The sequence below is a fragment of the Zingiber officinale genome, chromosome 6B (genome assembly GCF_018446385.1).
Source record: "Zingiber officinale cultivar Zhangliang chromosome 6B, Zo_v1.1, whole genome shotgun sequence".
Taxonomy (NCBI): Eukaryota; Viridiplantae; Streptophyta; class Magnoliopsida; order Zingiberales; family Zingiberaceae; genus Zingiber; species Zingiber officinale.
Genome location: NC_055996.1, coordinates 129,873,775 through 129,896,530, shown reverse-complemented (window position 1 = coordinate 129,896,530; position 22,756 = coordinate 129,873,775). Strand labels below are relative to the sequence as shown.

The 22,756-nt window shown below is 33.5% G+C and overlaps 1 pseudogene; it reads left to right on the top strand.

Moving 5' to 3' along the window:
* The window catches only part of LOC121989509, an 89,862-nt pseudogene that overhangs the window by 5,011 nt on the left and 62,095 nt on the right, over positions 1-22,756 (top strand).

The following is a 22,756-nucleotide window of genomic DNA, read 5'->3' as shown; positions in this document are numbered from 1 at the left end:
ATTGTTTGCTTCATTCACTACTTTCTTAGTCTCTTTCTGGGCTATTGTATATTATTTTAAGTTTTCCTCATTCTTACAAATATATAATTCCTTATAAGTTGTTCGTTTTTCTTTCACTTTCTTTTATACTTTCTCATTTCACCACCAAGATTCCTTACTTAGTGGTGCATGTCCTTTTGACTCACAGAGTACACTCTTAGTTACTATTTTCAACTTTGATACTATCTCATCCTATGTCGTATTAGAGTCACCATATATTTCACTTAATGCTTGTACTTCTACCTTCTCCTTAAATATATATTTTTTTCATCCTTTAACTTCTAACCACTTAATTCTAGGAGTCGTATATTTTTTCTTTTTATTGATATTATGCTTGAGACGTATATACAACACTACTAACGTATGTTGGGTAGTTAAACTTTCTCGATGACCTTGCAATTTTTATAAATCTTTCTATCCTTTTTCTTAACTATAAGAAAGTCAATTTGCGATTTATTATTCTCACTTTTGAACATCACTAAGTGTTCTTATCTTTTATTAAAAAACGTATTAGCTAATATAACATCATATGCGATCACAAAATTTAATATAGCTTTCCCTTCTTCATTTCTCGTTTCAAACCCATAACCCCATGTACCCTTTCATATTTTTCATTTTTCATGCCTATTTAGATCACATTTTATTAAAATCATTTTATTTGGCAGAATATTTTATAATACTTCATCTAAGTCGTCCTAAAACCTTGATTTGGTAACTTTATCTAATCCTACTTGCGGTGCATATACGCTAATTATGTTTATAGTTTCTTTCGCCACTATTATATTAAAGGTTATAATTCTATCCCCTTTCCGACTACTCCTACAACAAATTCATCCTTTAATGAACTATCTACAACAATGTCCATTCCATTTATTGCTTTACTTTTTCCTGTATCATAATTTAAAATCTGAATTCTCTATCATCTTTGCCTTCTCGCCTATCCATTTTGTCTCTAGTACACACAAAATACTAATTCTTCTCCTAATCATTGTATCTACTACCTTCATTGATTTACTAGTGAAGGTTCTTATATTTCATGTTCAAAATCTTAGATTATTAGTTTTCCTTTTATATTTGTTTTTACCCAACTTATGGTATTAGAATTCCTGCCTATTTAACACTACATCCAAGTTCTCATGAAGATGTAGTAGTCCTTGTTGATACCTTATAGTCGGACCCTGCAACGCGAACTCTTGCATATTTAGCACTACATCCAAGTTCTGGAGATGAAGCGGTCCTTGCCGAGACGTTACAGTCGGATCTTGCAACGTGTTCCTTCCAAGGAACAACCTAGCATTAGCACAATAATTTAATGGATTCATTCATTGAATATTTGTCATAGTTTTAATGCTGGATGACAACCTAATGCAATCCTCCTCCTTTATTCGGGCTTGAGACTGAACATGACTGGTTTTTTCATGGGCAGAGTTTTGTCTAGAGTTTGAGAGTTGGAAAAAAATTGTGATCAATGGTTTCATGGCTATCAAAAAGAAATCCTAAGATGATATTGTAATTTGCAAGTCCTGGTTGCTATCTATGCTACTCGGACTTAGCTAAGGATAACCAAGATGGGTCTGAATTTGAGGTATGGAACACAACAAATTATCAAGTGGCATAATGATCTAAGTGCTTGACGTAGCATACTATTTCTGTTGTGTCGACCATGGTTTGTCGGAACGATCGTGGCCGTCGTCGCGGACACTACCATTCCAGTTCCAATATCATTTCGCGGAACGGTCGCAACACGGATTTATCAAAAAATCACAAAAAATTTATAAAACTAGTAATAAAAAATAAAATACACGAAGGCATACAAAATCAATACATTAGTGTATAATTATCCTACAATAATATAACATAATGAAAAAAATATAATGATAATTATACGTAATCAAAGCTAATACCATGAAGAGTGACGAGGAGGAACCAAATCTTCATTATATTCTCCTTGAGTATCATGCTGATTAAATTGATCTTCAACATATGGGCATTGATATAAATTTGGATTAAATTGTCCATATGAATATTCATTTGATTGAGTTGACGAAATATATTCAGAAATAGATGATTAACTTTGTAATAATGTTTTATCACGATGATTGTAATATTCAAAACTATGATACTCAATAGAACTACCAGTACCACTTGACGATTCACGATCACGACTATGATGTCCAATATTGCTCCCAAGAGACGTTGAATAATCCGGGATTACACTCTGTGCATTATCAAAATAACCCTAAGATTTATGATGTCTAATTCCACTTGTATAGGATGGTAAATAATCAGATGATCTGTCATATGAATCATATCTGGGTTGATTGCTACTATAGTATCCATATCCACCTGTTGATATCCAATTGGACCATGCCCAATATCTTGAGACTCCCAATTATAACTTCTTGATCCATAATCAACTCTTAGTGGAATTTGTTGGTTCCCTCTCAAAAGCAAATGTTTCATATGTTCTTCAACACTTATATGCTGTCGTGAAGATCCAATCGAATGTTCTTTATCATTGGCATCGGCAGATTCTGAAAATTACAAGAAAAAATAAATAATTATTGTTTATGGTTGGAAAAAAAATATAGGAACATAAAAAAAATTGCCTGACTGATGGCTGAAGCTTGTGCATTTAAGTCTGACTCTAATATTTTAATTACAACCTTTAATCCTCGTTTACCTTCATCATTATAAACACAAGTTTCAGAATATTGAAGTAACGGATTAAGGAGATATGCTGAAATATCAATAAGATAATATGAAATTAGAAATGAGGAATTTGTAAATAATTTTGATGACATACTTTGTACTCTACAATTTAAGCAAATAAATTATATGGTTTCCTGCGCATGTAGATGTTGGTGTAATTGATTATACCATCGATTATCAATAATATCCCAATATGATTGCCAATCTCTGGTATTATCTTTTATTGTCATTTTTGCTCTATCCATTGCTTCATAGATAATTGACATTGTTGGTTTTTAATCTTAGTCAACTAATTTCAAAACTTTTACTAATGGTTCAATTGCAGCACAAATATCACGAGCTCTCTTCCAAAATCTTCCATCCATTACGATGCTTGCAATGTTTTATGCTTTTTCCCTTCGTTTTCTTGTATTATTGTATGTTTCTCAATCACCAGAAGTGCACATTCTTTTTAAATATGAAGAATGCCGAACAAGATTTTCAATTGAAATAAATTCTGTCGTAAATCGGGTTATTCCTAGTCTCAATAATTCATGGTCATTTGTAAATGTTTTCATCAAATTCAAAACTTTATCGCTGTTATATATGAAGCTCGTTATTTGCTTGGCTTTCTCAACACACTTTTTTTTACTTTTGTTGTCTTACCAATATCTGCTAGCATGAGATCAATACAAGATGTTGCACAAGGGGATCAAAACAAATGTTGCCTTTCTATCATCAATTTGGCACCAGACGCTTTATTTGCACCTTCACTATATGTGACTACATGGACAATATTTTCCTCTCTGATTTTGTCAATAATTTTACTTAATAAAGATAAAATAAAATCAGCTGTCTTTGCTTTGTTGGTGCAATCAACGGACTATGAAATACCATGTTGCGGTCACAATATATCATTAAATTTATGATTGGATGGTTGTTGTGTGTGCTCCAACCATCGCACATTATTGTGCACCCATACTTTGACCATTTTGATTTTAAAGTGTTCAAATATCCATTTATCTCATCCACCTCATCCACATTATTGTGCCTCAACAATGTTGTTTATCATGGATTGATAGTATGGACCACTATTTGCTGCATTAAATGGAATAACATTATATATAAACCATTTCGATATTGCCTTACCAACATTTTTTACTTTTTCAGCACCAAACTTGTTTTTGAGACTCTTTTGTTTTGTGGGAAACATAAAAGAGTCAATTCCTTTTGATGGTAATCAAGAATCCTCTCTTACACTAAAGCTTCGAGACATCCCTTTTTTCAAACTAGGATCTAAGCTAGATGATGAACCAGAAAATCCTATAATTATAAAATTTGGAGTAGTTAAGTACATTAAATTGATAAGATATATACACATAAATTTAAAATATTATTTATATATTTTACCTTGACCATAGCGATTACGCATTTGCTCCGCTCTTGTTTTAAGACTTTCTTTGATGACTTTTTGTATTTCTCGATTTTCTATATCTTCTATGTCATCTCCACCACTACTACCACTTTCTGATCCACATATATTTTGTGTAATTGAATCTAAGGCTATTTGTTTTTTTCTTTGCATTGAACTTCTACTTGCCTTAAGAGTCTTGAAGATGTTTTCTTAACATTGATGATATTTCCTTAGGAGCTTTGTGACATATTTCAACATTTCCAGTAACATGTGCAATATGTTGTTTTAATCTTGTAATTCCTTTGGTTATAACTTTTCCACAAAATTTGCATCGTATTGTTTTATATTATCACCCACAATTTGACCAAATTGCCAACCAATATCAAGGTTTGGTGCCATTATAAATAAATAAATAATAATAAATAATTTTGACTTAATGATAATGATAAAAATCATGATAATGATAATGAAGCACCTAAAATTAAACAATTCTTAATAACTTAATTTATTAAATTAAAAAATTAGAAAACTTATGTATTTACGAATATAATGGAAATGATAGAAGAAATCAATTAATCAAACGATGACCGTGAGCCAAAAGTTGCATATGTTCACATTTATGGTAGATACTCAATTAATAAAACTGGTAAAAAAATTAGAAAACTTACCTTGTCTATGAATATGATGGAAATGATAGATGAAATCAATTAATCAAATGAAGGAGCTAATGACGAGAGCCAAAAGATGCAAATACTCAAATTAATAATAGATGCTCAATTAATAGAATTGGAGGGTACTCATGCAGTCAAATATTTTTAGCAAAGGCCTGGAAAAAAACCTGATGTGAATAACTTAGTATATTAAACTAAAAAATTAGAAAATTTATGTGAATATAATGGAGGTGACAGAAGAAATCAATTAGCGAAGGAGTTGATAACCTTGAGTAAAAATGATGCATATATTAAAATTTAAGGTAGATGCTTAATTAATATAATTGGATGAAAAATTAAAAAACTTACTTTATTTGTGAATATGATAGAAATGACATAAGAAATTAATTAATCAAATGAAACGAGCTAATGACAACATCTAAAAAATGCAAATATTAAAATTAATGGTAGATGTTTAATTAATTGAATTGGAGGGTATTCATGCAATCAAGCATTGTTTTCAAAGGGCTGAGAAAAAATGATGTGAATAATTTAGTATATTAAACTAAAAAATTAGAAAACTTATGTGTTTGTGAATATAATGGGAATGATATAAGAAATTAATTAATGAAGGAGTTGATGACTATAAGTAAAAAGATTTGTATACTCTGATTTAAGTTAGATGCTTAATTAATAGAAATGGATGGAAAATTAGAAAACTTACCTTGTTTGCGAATACGATGGAAATGATAGAAGAACTCAATTATTCAAGTGAAACGAAAGACACTGATGACCATGCAAAAAAAAAAAAATGCAAATGTTAACGCTAATAGTAGATGCTCAATTAATAGATGGAGGGTACTCGTATTGGCAAAGACTGAAAGAAAAAAAGATGTGATAGTGATGTGATGGTGGTGTTTTTTCTTTTTCAATAAAGACAAAACAGTAAAAGATGGAATGAAAAAGCAAATCTGGTAAAAAAAATATAGAATCCAAAGCTTTTTATCAATTAATCAAGAGGTTAATGAAAAGCAAAGTGATAAGAAATGGAATCAAGGTTTCTTAATCAATTAATCAAGCGTAAAAATGGAATCAAGGTTTCTTAATCACGTGCTGGTTGAATAAAAAGCAACGTCAGAAGCCAAAAATGGGAATCCAAAGCTTTTTAATCCATAATCAAGATGTTTGTTATCGTTCTGGCCGTTATATAACGCCGAAGAATGGCGTCCCAAATCAACTCACGTTATATGTTGGAACGTCATGGGGCGTTCCCGTGCCGGTTCCGGCCGTTCCACGTCCGTTCTGACGGACTATGGTGTCGACACAGGCACAAGGCATAATATTCCTGTTAACAGAGTTATCGACTAACCACTGGATTAATCTTTGCATAATCTTGCTCATGGTTCACGTCTAATGACTTCATCTAGTTTTTTTATTGAAAATCTTATTTGTGTATAATGATTACATTTTGCCATCAGGTAGTGCTCAATTCATCTGTATCTTGCACTTCTCATTCTATATATTCAAATTTTGTTATTTACCCACATCATTTATTTGTCATTTGTTTGTTTGCTTATTTGTTTTTATTATAAAGGTGATGTTGTGCTTAAGGATTTGAATCTGAAAGCTGAAGCATTGAATTCTTTGAGGTTACCTGTCATTGTCAAAGCTGGTTTTGTTGGATCAATAACATTAAAGGTAAGTCTCCACTGTAGTACTTTACATTCCTGCATATAAATACATTAGGACAAAGCGGTATTCAAGTAGATCTCTCACCCTTTTCCCTTAATATTTGTATTGCAGTTTTATCTTTTAAACATATGCTGAATAAATACATTGTAAAGTCCTATCATATATTGTGAGATTTGTTTTGCTGTTTATTTGCACAAACAACTATGTTCAACTACCAAGCTTTTGTTACATCCCATGTAGGGTCAATTATCGAGTGATAGACATCATCTGGACCCACATAATCTTAATACAACAATGCTAACGATTAGCGGTATGACAGAATGTGGTAAAACAAAATTATATCCTCATCAGATAAAATTTAACATCCACTCCTGGAATTAAAGGCAAAATGAGGAGTAAGTGCAAATATGCTTAGCTGAACCTGGCATAAATGAGCTTTTAGTTTATGGATGTATTATCGTAAGTATGAAGTTCAACAAACTTAGGATCATCATGAATGCAACAAACAAACTACTAATCGATGCATTATGAACCTAATTAATGCAACTTCACAATTAATTACAACTTCAATGAGAACACTAACCACTATACAACCACCCGCAAGAGTGCATGATCAACTAAAATATTAATGAAAATCTAAACACCTTTCAAATAGGAGACTAATGTTTGTATGTGAGATTAATAATTATGGTGCACATACTAAAATCATGTGAGTCATAAACGAGCATGGATTAAAAATCAATTGGGCAGTCTTATGCGAAGTGGGCCTTAGTCTTCACCTAGTAGGGGTGCAGTTGAACCCACTACAATACACAACTGTATTTTGCCCAACAACTCCCTTACTATCTAAATGAATGGCTAATATATACGGCTTGAATGCCATGGATTCTAAGAAAAGCATGGGCAAAATTTTTAGATTATATAATGACATTATTATACAGATATTAGTATATTACTTGCATTAGTTTTAAATGAAAGTGTTATGATATATTATCATACTAACTAGCAACGATAGAAATAACACGTCTAAACAAGATGATATTAGTATGGTAGACAATGATTATGAAACTTATATCTACAGTTGATTATATCCCATCAACATGCACCATAATAACTATACTTAAAGACTTAAAATAGATTGTCTATCCCGTGATCAATAATACATATTATGAATTCAAATGAAATGAACAAAATAAATAGAACAAATTTAGAGTATTAAGGTAAATTTAGATTCTTTGTTGAGTTTGGTTTAAGCTCCAATCAACCCTACACATGTGTTCAATCCATGGGCTAAACATTCTAAACAATGTCAACCACTTTTAATTCTCAAATCAAAACCCAAACTGCAAGTGCATACTCAATTCTTCTCTTTAGAAAATGGGAAGCCCATGGATGAGACTCCAACCATTATACTCTCTTGAATCACCCAAAATCAATTGTCAATTGTTATTGATTTAAATATCTCCTTCACCGTCATCACTCTTGAATTGCACAACTCTATAGAATCAGTACATTAATTAACAACAGCAACAACCAAGCCTAATCTCACTAGGCGGGGTCGGCTATATGGATCCTTTTACGCCATTGGGCTCTATCCCCTATTATATCATCTATACTTAAATAAATTTTATCTTATTTTATAGTTGTTAACCAAATTTTTTTGGTCTTCCTTTTTTTTGTTTGATGTACGTGTTTCTCATAGTTTTACATCGCCTGGAGCATTTATCGGTCATCTAAGTACATGTCTGTACGATCTTAAAGGTGTCTCTCGGAGTTTTCCCTCAATAGCTACAACTCTGACTTTTTCTCTAATGCTCTCATTCCTTATTCTATCCATCCTGATATGCCCACACTTCCACCGTAACATTCTCATCTCTGTAACTCGCATCTTTTGCTCATGTGCTCGAGTCACCCATCATTTAGCTCCATGTAATATAGCAGGTCTAACTGCGATTTTGTACAATTTTTCTTTAAGTTTTAGAGGTATTTTAAAACACCCAATGCTCTCCTTCATTTCAACCATCCTGCTTGTATTTTATGTAAGACATTTCTCAATCCTTGCATCGTTTTGCAAAATTGATCCTAAATATTTAAAGCTCTTAATCAGACAACTCGTCATCTTCTATCTTAACAATTGTCTTATTATGTCTAATATTGTTGAACTTAAATGCATATATTATATTTTTATTTTACTAAGTCTAAAACATTTCCCTTCTAGTGTTTTTTGCAAAGATTCTAGTTTACCATTTACTTCTTTACGCGTTTCATCTATCAAAACAATATCATCTGTAAATAACATGCACCACGGTCATGTGTCTTGAATGCGTGTAGTGAGTTTGTCTATATTTAGTCTAAAAAAATAGGGATTTAGAGTTGATTCTTGATATAACTTTATCTTTATTGGAAATGTTTCAGTTACTCTGCTTGAAGTTTTTACTCTAGTCGTTATATCCTCATACATATCCGTAATTAATTTAATATATATTATGCTAACACCTCTCTTTTCTAAAATTCTCCATATACTTTTATCATAAACTTTTTTTAAGTCAATGAATACCATGTGCAGATATTGTTTTTGCTCATAATATTTTTGGATGTATAATTTCTATTCTCGACTTTCCAAGCGAATCCAAATTAATTTTTGGTCATGTTTCCTTCCTAATCTTTTTTCCTATTACTTTTTCCCAACTTTCATGATACGACTCATTATTTTAATACCTCTATAGTTTGCACAATTTTGTACGTCTCTCTTGTTCTTATATAAGAGAACTAGAGTACTTATCTTCCATTGATTAGACATTTTTTTAGTTTTCAATATCATGTTAAATAATTTATAAGCCATTCAATTTCTTGTTTTCCTAGGCATTTCCATACCTCCAATATCATCTGATCCAATTATTTTTCCATTGTGCATCCCATTTAAAGTTTGTTCTACGATAAAAATTTTAATTTTTATATTCATTTGATTTACTTAAATTAACTAAGTTATGTTGATCACCTAAAAGTTCATTAAAAAGTTGATAAAAATACATATTCCACCGTTTTTTTATTTCGTCATCGTTTACTAGTACCCTATTGCATTCATCTTTAATACATTTTATTTGGATAAGTTCTCTTATCTACCGTTCTTTCACTTTTGCTATTCTATAAACGCTTCTTTCTCCTTTTTTTAATCTAATTTTTGATATAATCGGTTAAAAGTTTCATTCTTTATTTCATTCACTACTTTCTTAGCATTTTTCTTGGCTAGTGTATATTTTTTTAAGTTTTTCTTGTTCTTATAAATATATAATTTCTTTTAAGCGGTTGATTTTTTCTTTACTTTCTCTTATATTTTCTCATTCTACTACCAAGATTTCTTGGTGGTGCATGTCCCTTTGACTTACTAAGTACACTCTTGGCTACTATTTTCAACTTTGATACTATCTTATCCTATGTCATATTATAGTCACCATATATTTTAGCTAATGTACTCTTACCTTCTTCTTTAACTTCCACCAATTAATTATAGGAGTCATATATATTTTCTTTCTATTAATACTATGCTTAAGGTGTATATCCAACACTACTAACTTATGTTGGGTAGTTAAACTTTCCCGGGGATGACCTTGTAATCTTTACAAATCTTTCTATCTTTCTTTACGTGACTAAGTGTTCTTCTCTTTTCTTAAAAAATGTATTAGCTAATATAAGGTCATATGCTATTGCAAAATCTGCATTTTTCACGACATGCCCATTTATATCACCTCCTATTAAAATCATTTCATTTGACATAATGTTTTTTAATAGTTCATCGAGGTTGTCTCGAAACCTTGATTTGGTAGCTTCATCTAATCCTACTTGCGTTGCATATATGTTAATTACGTTCATAGTTTTTTTCGCCACTATTATCTTAAGATCTATAATTCTATCCCCTTTTCTAACTACAACTATCTACAATAATACTTATTACTCCATTTCTTATTTTACTCTTTTCTGGATACTATAACTTAAAATCTGAGTTCTCTATCATCTTTACCTTCTCGTCTACCCATTTTGTCTCTTGTACACACAAAATACTAATTTTCTCCTAATCATTGTATCTATTATCTTCATTGATTTATCCGTGAGGGTTCCTATGTTCCATGTTCCAAATCTTAGACTATTAGTTTTTCTATAATATTTGTTCTTATCCAACCTATGGTGTGAGAACTCTTGCGTATTTAATACTACACTCAAGTTTTTATGGAGATTTAGCGGTTCTTGTCAATACGTTACAATCGGACTTTGCAATGCGAACTCCCTGTAACGCGAACTCTTGCATATTTAGTATTACACCATATTTCTGGAGATGTAGGAGTCCTTGCCGAGACGTTACAGTCGGACCCGCAACGTGTTTTTTCCGGGGAACAACATAGCATTAGCACAATAGTTTAATAAATCCATTCATTGAGCATTTGTCATAGTTTAACGTTGGCCGGCAACCTAACGCAACTCTCCTTTTTTTATCCGGGCTTGGGACTGGCGGAGTTACATTAAATAATGATTAATCAACAACATAATCAAATAATGGTTAATCATATCAAAAGAGAAAGATATAACCTCCAATAGATCATATCATTTATTTATTAGTTGATAAAAAGAAAGTTATTATGATCAATCTTTATAGTCTTGATCTATATACCACAAATTAACTTTCCAATTAATTATGACTTTGTGTGACTACTAGTGTATATTTGTGAATTTTAACATAAAGCTTGCATTGTGTGGCTGTGTTTGTGTTTATTGATAAATCATGTAAAGCAAATGACTGACTGTTCCATACACTTTTTTTTATCAAACCCAGCTTTAGTGTTCTACTCAAAATCCCTCTATTGTGCTTGGTTTTCTTGAATCAATTCCTTGTCTGCTATTATGGATTAGATTTAGGAGTCGACTGATTAGTGGTCTATAAAATTTCCTGGTAGGGGCAACCTCAGATTCTCAACTTTTACATGTTTATTTGTTGGAAAGTTGTTTTCGTGACTGCTTAATGTCTTTGCTTTCACTATTTATGTATCCATTAGCTTTGTCTTAGGCTTTGTCAATGTGTTTCCTATTCTAATTGAAAATTAGGATTGCAGGTTCCGTGGAAAGGCCTTGGAAAAGAACCTGTAATTGTTATTATTGATCGTGTTTTTGTTCTGGCTCATCCTGCTCCTGATAGGCAAACACTTAGCGTATGTCTTTTCTTATTTCTATTCCTTTCTCTAATATATTTTTGTCTCTTATTGTGTATCTATCTAATAGGGCCCTTTTCACCTTCCAGGATGAAGATAGAGAAAAACTTTTTCAAGCTAAGCTGCAGCAAATTGAGGTTCATATTATTTTACCTATGATTCAGTTTGAGCACAAGATTTCCTTGTTACATGGACCTTGATTTGATTATTTGACAATAAACAGATCTCTTTTCTCCTAGTTCTTCTATTACTCTTTTGAGTCTTTTACCATTTCAATTAAAATGCTGATGCCGCTATTGACATTCCAGATTTCTGGCTGCATTGCTATGGTTTCCTTGGGTTCCCTTTATATTTCCACCATATTTCACTATCATTAGCATATGAATAATCTTTATGCATTTTGCATACTCTTCTACATACATATGTTAGCCATGCAATATTGCTGAACATTTTTGAAATGGACCTATATGTATGTATTTTGAGTTACTACTCAATCTTAGGATTTCTTTTTTTCTTTAATCAGATTACAAGTTTGTATTCTTTAGTTTCTTCTATAGGGTAAATCACCTTTTTATTCAAGTGTAGGTGATCGTCAATACTGTCATTCATTTTGGGATTTGGGATACTTCCCTAATTTGCCATTTATTAACTCTTTATTGGAACTTGGATAACTTAATGCTGTTTTGTGTTGAGTTCTGTGGGTATGATTTGGGTCCAATGCTATTTAAATGATTGCTGTTTTGGTGCGCAGGAGGCAGAGTTGACAACCCTTGAAGCAACAAGGAGATCACGAGCAGGAAGTGTATGATTTTACTCCCTGTGATATTTCTGATTCCTGATTGATTACCTTGCTATGTTCAAGTAGTTGGCCAGATGGTTGGTGTCTTTTGATGCTGTTTTGAGTCCTGAATTGATGTTGCATCCTTTTGATAATTTAACTCTTCCTTGTGTAATTTATATGATAAAGAGAACAAGGTTGTGTGTCCTTTGTAAATTTTCTCCAGTCATTCATAGCAGGGAAGTTCTATCAAATATTTCTTTTGTAATTATAAATGGAAATGTATAACTGTGAAATATCTTTGCATCTATCTATGAAGATGAGTTGTGGTCTTTAGACAGACAGTTTGGAAGTTATTGACAGTCTGGCTGTCGATGAAAATAGTAAAATTGACATCCTTGTGAAGATTATGTATGCTTCTTTTGTACTTTGATACAGTACTAATGGATACAAAGAAACGCTACGAAGTACTTTGTCATTTTTTATTCTTTCATTGTTTTTATGTGGGTCTGGTATTTTTGTGATTTATTTTCCATATTGGAATCTTTACTTGGCATTTTTTTGGGCTAAACTATCATGTTTTTGGTATTTCTATAACTTTGGTTATTAAGGAGGTCATTGGCTTGATCCATGCTGATAATATTGTTTCAGGCAACTGGTGGAAACTCATGGTTGGGCTCTCTTATTTCCACTATAATTGGTAACCTTAAAGTTAGTATTAGCAATGTCCATATCAGATATGAAGACACTATCAGGTATGCACAGTCATCATTTATGTCATTAAGCTTGATATTTTGTCTTCTTCATATATTTTTAATGAGTTAATGTAAACTTTCTTATCATCTCAGCAATCCAGGACATCCATTTTGTACTGGATTTACTTTATCAAAGCTTGCTGCTGTTACAATGGATGAAGAGGGTAATGAAACATTTGATACCAGTGGTGCTCTTGATAAGCTGCGGAAGGTATGCTCCTATTAGTTTTTAGAGTATGATTTTTGATCAACTATCTTTTAGTTTAGGTATTCACTTGTCAGTACACAATCTTCTCTAGTGATTTTTGTGTAGTTAATTTGGATTTAGGGTGGTCTTGAGGTCAAAGGGTTCATTTGAATGACAACAGATGAAATTCACCATATGTGAGCAATACTCAACTGTCTATCATGAGAAAAAAACATGTTGTTACTAGTTCAACACTACAGAAGAAGGATAGCTTTTATTTTTTTACCCAATTAGGGAAATGGTTAAAATATGTATTTAGTATAATTTATAGGCCTGTATCTCCATTTAAAATGACATGAAATTCTATGAGAGTTAGTATTTTTTTTATTTCACAATAGTTTATATCATTGTAATTACAAAAACAAAAAATAACTTTTGGTCATTGTTGTATTATGGTCTAATATTGATTGTTTCTTGATCTCCACCCCAGTGATTACCTCTTGATGTTGAAAGTTGAAAATGACTAGGGAGAAGACATGCAAGAAAGGAAGAAGGAAGGAGATAAAAGATTTATCGCTGAAGAAGTGTCAAAAGAAGAAATAGTTGGGATAACATATCTGAAAAGGAGCAAAGTGACAAAGAAGTAGAACTTAGGAAGGTTGGAGATAGTTTTGAATGACTTTATTGGATTTAATAGATGCAACAACCACAAGAGGATGGGTGCTTGCTGCCAAAGACGATTGATACTGCAAGTTGACGTAACGAGTGATTTACTTTGGCAATATAGATTAACAATGAAATGAGAAAAATTGGGGTTTGGTGCTCAGGGAAGTTGTGGCAGGAAAGGAAGTTGTTATGATGTGCTCAGATGGGATTACTGACCATTAACTTACCAGGCACAACTGCTGATTCAAAATGCTTAAGCTTAAGATAACGGTAACTAACTCATCTAAGCTTATAAAACTATTAGCCCCACAATTCACCATGATATTGGAGCATTATAGAAGCAGCAATTGGGATCACGGAGCCCCGCGGTGCTGGTATTGGTGCCGGGCAGTGGGCAGAACGGCAAATTCTGCCCATGCTGTCCGGTATGGTATGAAATTTTAAACTATGATGGTAAATATGGCTAGTCAGAATCAAAGCGATTTTACCTCTATGTAGATTTGGGTTGCAGATCAGGTCATAGAGACATGGGAGAAGAAGGGTCATCTATGATGAAGAAGGGTCGGTCATCTATGCTGTAGATTTGATGGCAAATGCAAATTGGTGAACACTGATATAGTGCTGTTTTAGAGATCATGTTGGAGATGCAATCTAGTGCAGTTGCAGCTGTAGCAGATGAAGGGATCTTGGAGATTTGAGAAGGAAGGGGTGCGGGGTGCTTCTCATAGAGATGGATTAAGATGATGCAAATGACAGGGATGCTAATGTGAAAAGTGTTGGGTTAAAAGAATTCACATATCTCAACAATGGTATGATATTGTCCAGTTTGGATCTAAGCCCTCATGATTTTGTTTTTGGGCTATACCAAAAGATATCGTACCAATAGAGATATCTTCATCTTTTTAAATCCATGACCTTTTTTACGTCTTTCCAACGTGGGACTTTGATTGTATTCCAACAATCCTCCCCTCAAATGAAGGACCACCATTACCATTACTCTCATGGTTTGGGCCTCCTCGAAAGCATCCAGTCACTATTGGCCTGTTACGAGCTTCCTCTCAACTTCGTTCAAGTCCATCCCACATGATATCCGGTTTGGACCATGGCTGTGATACCACTTGTAGGGGTCAAAAAAATTCACATATCTCAACAATGGTATGATATTGTCCACTTTGGGCCTAAGCCCTCATGATTTTATTTTTGGGCTCTACCTAAAATGTCTCATACCAATAAAGATATCTTCATCCTTTTAAACCTATGATCATTTTCATGTCTTTCTAATGTGGGATTTTGATTGTATTCCCAACAATAAGAAGAGAAGGGATTCTAGAATAACCTGCACTTGGGATATTGATAGAGAAGGAAAGAGATGAAGCCTCATGGAGTTGCAGTTCACAAGAGAGGATCTCTGAGATCTGAGAAACAAAGGTTCCTTGCATAGAGATGGTTGAAGCTGATGCAAGTTAGGGAGATTCTGTGAAAAAGACGAGAAGGCATTTCAAAAAGAACTGATACTTAGGAGATTAATGAAGGAACCCTTTTCCTTGTAGTGACGGTGGAACAAAGGAATTGAGGTCCTAGGAAGCTTCTCACCGAATGATTGAAGTAAACTAATGAATAATTTAGTTTCAAAGTTGAGAGGGAGAGGTTGCTGCTAGGATTAATGAAGAAGATCAAGAGATCTGAGAGGAGAGATTCACAATGTATTTGTTGACCAAAGAACTCCTATCTAGTGGTGGGAAAATAGAGAGAGAGAGAGAAAAGAGAGAGTAATGGAGTTAGCACATCAATCTACTTTCTTGTTGTCCGTTTCTGTACCCTTCCCTTTTGCATACTAGTTAGAAGGAGACACAGGTTGCAGATGCAACTATGCAAGTTCATCTCCTTTGTAGAAGGGGTTCATCTGAGATCTGGTGGAAATGGCTCATGGAGAAGAAGAGGAAAATCAAGGGATGAGAGGTGCCATTGATGAAATTGGCGGCCTCCTTCAAGGTGACATTAAATTGTACTGATTGTTATTGTTGTATGAGGACAATTACATATATACATAGGACTCATGATATCAATCTAAACCTAAAACATCTAATGTGGGATTAAATTCAACAACAATAATCATAATACCTAATACCTTAAACAGATTAATACCTAATACCTTGAGCAAATACACTGCATGCATTGACTATTGAGATGCTCTGTGTTGGCAGAAGCCTTGGTCATTGATATTTATTATGTTTGTTTTTTGTTAGATGTCCTTTGACATCATGTCTTATTCAAATTAACATTCTTAAAAAAAATTATGTTAGTTCCTTAAATCAAGTTGTATGATGGATCGACATGGATCAACTTTGGGCTATATCTTTTTGATGAATCCATATATCATTATGGAAGTCCAGTTATTATGTGCCACGTTTGACTAAATTAACGGCCAACTTGTATGTATATGCATGAATTGGCCTCTTAATTTCTCATCATTCCTTACAATGTTGGTCCATTTTACTTCTTATGGCTCAATTTTTGAGCATAGTTTCTTTGAAATTTTGGATGCTCCTCTGTTCCACAAAGTATGAATTTTTTTAGTATAAGTTTGCTAATAACTTGCATTTTAACGTACGGAAACTCTTAATGCCAGTCATTGCATCTTGAGAGGCTTGCTCTATATCATGATTCTGACAGCACTCCTTGGAAGCTCAATCAGAAATGGGAGGATTTGACCCCTAAAGAATGGACTGAGGTTTATGTTTAATCTACTTAATATGAACTTTAACTTTTGTGCATTATGTTACCATAAGAAAAAGAAATAATGTATTTTGTTTCTCTTGGCAGATATTTCAAGAGGGGATCAATGAACATTCTCCAAATGGAGCAACAACTCAGACATTCAGTCGGAGGTACTTGTTATCACCTATTAATGGAGTTCTTAAATATCATCGTCTTGGAAAGCAAGAAAGGCATGACCCTGACATACCTTTTGAGAAAGCTTCGCTCGTTCTTAGTGATGTTTCTGTTTCTGTTTCTGAGGTATTGCACATTTTGCTTGAGTAATTTTGTCCATGTCCACAATATCATCATTTTCTATGTTAATTCTCTTGCTTCTCACAGTCTCAATATTATGATGGGATAAAGCTCCTAGAAACCTTTTCCAGATATAAAACACGTGTTGATATATCACACTTGAGGCCTGTAGTATCAATCTCACAAGATCCTCTGGCTTGGTGGCGGTTTGCTATGCTAGCTGTCTTGCAGCAAAGGAAACTGTGGTAAGTCTGTTATTATGTTGTGCCTCTTTTGCATCGAGAACATTTATATTCAGGCTGCTAATTGAGCTAATATAATCTTCTATGCCAATATATCGATGACTATCATAAGCTATGGATGATATAAGTCCTCTAATGTTGAAAGATCAGAATGTCTTTTGTTTCACTTTGATTGTTCCATTTCCTTGTTTAACTGAAATGCCGTTTTTTCTTGCTTTCAGCTATTGGTTCTCATGGGATAAAATAAGGCATCATTGCCAGCTCCGGAGACGCTATGTCCAACTGTATGTAAATATTTTGCAACAGTCATCCAATGTGGATATTCTTGAAGTTCGGCAGATTGAGAGAATCCTTGATTCCAAAGTGATATTACTGTGGAGGTGGGTTTTAAATAGGTGAGTTTATCTAATAATTAAACAGAATTATTAACTTCCATATTACTAAGGTTGCTAGCACATGCTAAATTTGGATATGCCAAGTCAAAAGAAGCATCAGAACAGCGGGAAAATTTGAAGAAAAGTTGGTGGTCTTTCAGATGGTAGGAACAATTCCCGTCTATTATTTGTGTTTCTGGAAAAAATGCCACTTTACCTTTTCCGCAATTTACTCTGCATAGACAGACTTTTTAAGACATGGACTATTATTTTTTTCTTTTACTTTCATGAAACCATAGGCGAGCTTCTGGAGTTTCTTCGGAGGCTAGTAAAGAAAATGAAACACAGTTGGTTGAAGAGGAAAAATTAACCAAAGAAGAATGGCTGGCAATCAATGAAATGTTGAGTTATCAGCCTGATGAAGATTCCAATGCCCATTTAGGAAAGGACTTACATAATATGATGCAATACCTCATAGAAGTTTCTGTTGGGAAGGCATCTACACGAATTGTCAATATCTATGAAACAGAAATTATTTGTAGCAGATTTGAGCAACTTCATGTTACCACCATGTTGTATCCTAAAAGCATTCACTGTAATGTGACTCTAAAGTCCTGCGGCTTATCGTCTCCTGAAGGGTCACTTGCTGAGGTTATTTTGCTATATATGAGATGAATTTTGTGGTTTTGCTTTTTTGCCGCTCCTTCATGTTTCAAAAATATATTGCAGAGTGTTGTTAGTGAATGGAAGGCTAATGCTTTGGATGCTAGTTTTATACACGCACCTGTTGGTGAAGATTTAGCTTGGCGGCTTACAGCAACTATTGCTCCATGTCATGTAACGGTAATTTCATTTGCTATCATACATGTGGATTCCTATCACCAAATGAGGAAAATCTTATATTTATCTTGCATGTTGATGTTGTATCAGAATATATTCGAATCATCACTCATTTCCCATCATTTGATATCGTTTTGATGAACAGCGGAAGTGGATTTACAATACTTGTAAATGCTTGATTTTACGGACTTTGATTAGTTATTTCTAGAGAAAAGCAGACACTTTTATCTCTTGAAAACTTCTCAAGAGTACAAATTATTCGTCACCTTAATTTGTTTAACTCAGCCAAAATTAACCAATAAAAATAAAATACCCTGTTTAAACATGTAATAACGTAATTCAAGGTATATAACAGAAGATATTGTATGGTCCATCTTGTTCAATGACAAATTCTTCCTTATCTTTCACACAATGAATTCATTGCAGCAAAGGCTCTATAGTATTTTTTTTTGAGTTTCAGAATCTTCTGAATTACAAGAGATTACCCATGGTTTATTATTGTGGTTTATGTTCTTGTCTGTTTGGTCTCTAATATTGCTTTGCCAATAATTGATGTGAAAATATAAGAGTGGATCTTTAATTTACCTTATTTTCTCATATTGATTGTTTTTTTGGCCTATTAGATCTTGATGGAGAGCTATGAACAGCTTCTAGATTTTGTTAAAAGGAGCAATGCTGTTAGCCCAACTGTGGCAATGGAAACTGCTACTGCTTTACAGGTATGTTATTGGTTTCTGGAACTCCTGATGTCTCAAATTATGTTGGCTAATGGATTATTATTTTATTGTGTACTATGGCCAGATGAAGCTAGAGCAGGTGACTCGAAGAGCCCAAGAACAAATTCAAATGGTGCTTGAAGAGAGAAACAGGTTTTGGTTGCACTGCCCTTACATTTTTTTTTCTCACTATGCTTAAATTTGAAATGTTATTTTGCATGTTTATCATAATTAAAACCAGTTATTGACAATGCCTCGGCATAATCAATGAGAAATGCAGGAACTTCTTATCTTGTATCTTGTACTTTCCATCACCTTGATGAGAATATGGGTTGTACCTAGTATTGTACCTTTAATACATATGCTATATCTAGCATACCAGTTCCATAATCAATTTTGGTATCTGAATCTAAACCACCTGATGCGCTAGGTGGTTAATTAATTATAAGGTTATTCTAGTAATTGATACGCTGTTGGATGGTGTTTTTCTTTAGGGGAGGGAATCTAGATGTTCCATATGACAAATTGAAAGAGATGGGAGGGATTGAAAGAGAGGAAAAAATTGAATCATCATCCAATGAAATGAGATGGGAAGAAGAGGGAGGAAAGAAGAACCTTGTTTCTTTTTAACCAATCTTTATAAAAGTGGACAGATAAGGAGAGAGAAGAAAGGGTGGATCATGGTTTAAAATTATGTTTTGTGTCGTGCAAAATTTACCATTTTGCCCACTGCCTGACACCAACACTGCTGGCCGCTGCGAGGTCATGGAGGTGTCGCAATCCTGCGGTGACCTCCGTAGGGTCGCAACGGGGCTGTGGAGGCTGCTATGACCTCCGTGGGTCACGACGAGGATGCTGTGTGCCCGCCTATGGGATGTAGAAGAAAAATAGGTTAATAATTTCAAACCCTAATAATTAGACCCTAATAAAATCATCCTATATATATACATATATATATAATTTTAATTTTGAAAATATATAATAACAATATTTATTTATTTATTTATCATATGTAGGCATCACGATCCCATATTTTTTTAAAAACTATTATTTTTATTTTTTAATATTTAAATTTAAAATTTATTTTTATTTTATATTAAAAAAATCGAAACTATATCGACACGACACAATATGGTATTAAAACCGTATCGTTCTGGTTATAAACCGAAACTTTGATGGAGTTTGAGATTTTAAACCATGGGTGGATGCCATAAATGCTAATTTGCCATGCAACATGCAATTATTGGTGACACAGGAGTGGAGGCACCAGTTGTCACTTGAAGTTGCTCAAAGTAAGCAGCCTTATCAGGGCAGGAACTCCGGTGTATGGTGGAGAAGCTGACCCACTAAGTTGCCTCCTTGTCCTGGGAGGTATGTTGTTTCCTTCACAAACAATCATGAGCTAGACAGGAATTTGCTTAAATTAAGAAGCCTTATCAGGGCAGGGAACTCATGAAATGGTTGTGAGGATCACCCACTAAGTTGACTCCTTCCTTGCACTAGGAGGTATGCAATCATTTCCCTTGCAGACAATGATGAGCCTGACAGATTTTTGCTTGGTGACTAATGAAGACCACCTGTGCTCATTCTTCCTCTACGGCTGCCTCCATGACTAAGGGGATATGCTAGAGTAATAGTTCTCTCTAAACGAAGTGCTAGTGCCATTTCCTCTTCTCCTCCTGCTATCTCCAAGCTCTCTTTTTGGCATACAAATGATCTAAAAAATGAAAAGGAAACAATGGGCTTCTCTCATAAGAATGTAATAAATAAGGAAGAAGTGAACAAAGTGAGTTGGTGAAGATTTCATTGTGTTCGATCTCTGTCTCCCTTTTTGTGTTACTGAACATCTCAATAGAACGTTTTTGTCCTTTCTCTCCCTTTCTCTCATTCCCTCCTTTGTGCCATTCTCTCATCAACCACCTAAGTAAAATATAGCTTAAGTCTCATATATGAGAAGGCTAAGCAAAAAAGGCTCATCTTACCCTTAGGAATTATGTTTCTTCAATGTGCCAACTCAAATTGTTGCAACTCAACCACTAGTACTTTTGTGGCCAAGGAAAATGGAAGCTAGAAGAAGGTTCCATTATTGGTTGTTGGCAACAGATGTCATATTGAATGAATGAGAGTTGTTGGGTTGCTAGCAACTATGCAATCTAGATGCAACTGATGACGGGCTTTGGTTATTTACATGCTTCATGGATGGTATATTTTTTAGAAGCGGATTAAAGTTATTGCATTGCAGGTGACCGAGCAATCCACAAAAACCCCTAGATTTTGGGGTGGTGTCTTGTAGATACCTTTTTGTGGGAGAAGGTAACGGTTGTAAATAAAAACTATGTTATCCTGTGACTGGATTAGTTATAGCAAGAATGTGAGATGAGGTCTCTTTATATACTTTATGTTAGCCTTGTCTCATAAGACTTATGTGAGATAAATTGTGAGACTAAAATTAAAATAGTAAAACTGTAAATAAATAAAAATAAGATATTAAATAAGTGAAAGAAACTAAAATTATTTTTTTTTATATTTTTAACCGTGTTATTTTTATTTTATCAAGATTATTTTTAAAAATGATTTTTTTATTCGCACAAGTCTCTTCCACCCCAAAATTTGCATGATTTATGACAAGTTGAAGTTGTATTGTTTTCAGGGAGCTAAGTAAAACAAAACAAAATTTTTAGGTTTTGAATTGTTTTGTTTTTATTTTATCAGATTTCTTTTATTTTTGATTGCACAAGTCTCCACCTCTAAAACTCGCGTGATTCATGACAAGTTAAGTTGAAGTGGTATTAATTTTAGGGAATTGGGGCATATGCCCTTTGACCCATCTTTAATTGGGTTGTCCCTTTGAATGAACTTGGAAGCACTGCAATTTAACACAAAACAAAAATTTTGTTTGTGTATAGTTACTATCCTCTCAATGTTTTGAATGCTTCTCTATGAGATAGCAAATCCTATATCTTGGAATATTTTACTAATTTTATCTTGGCTAGAAAGTCAACATATTAAACATGAACTAAATTTCACACACTGTGCATGGGTTAATGGAGTGGAACATAACCTTTCTTAGAGAAATGTTTAAGGAATCTATTTCATGGATTGAGGTGCTGCGAGGAAGGAAGAGAAGAAAGAGGAAGGTAGATAAGAGGGGAGAATGTACTAAAGAAAGGAGTACCTGAGCGAGAGAGCGAGTGACAGACACTTTGAATGAGTGAGAGGGATTAGGGGAGAGGAGTGTGTGGAGAGAGAAAAGAGAGGGGAATTAATAATTCCTAACCATTTAAATTACTATCCTAATTAAATACGATTGAAGTGGACTATATTCTATATGTATGCACTTTTGTTCAACTCTAAATGACCCAAAATAAATTTAAAACGTGTTTAGTTTAAATCCACTTGACATTAATCACCATAATGACCATGTTTACTTGATGAGCTTCACCTAACTCTATATCACCTTCCTCTCAACGCAAAACCTAAAATATTGGTTTGCTTTTATTTA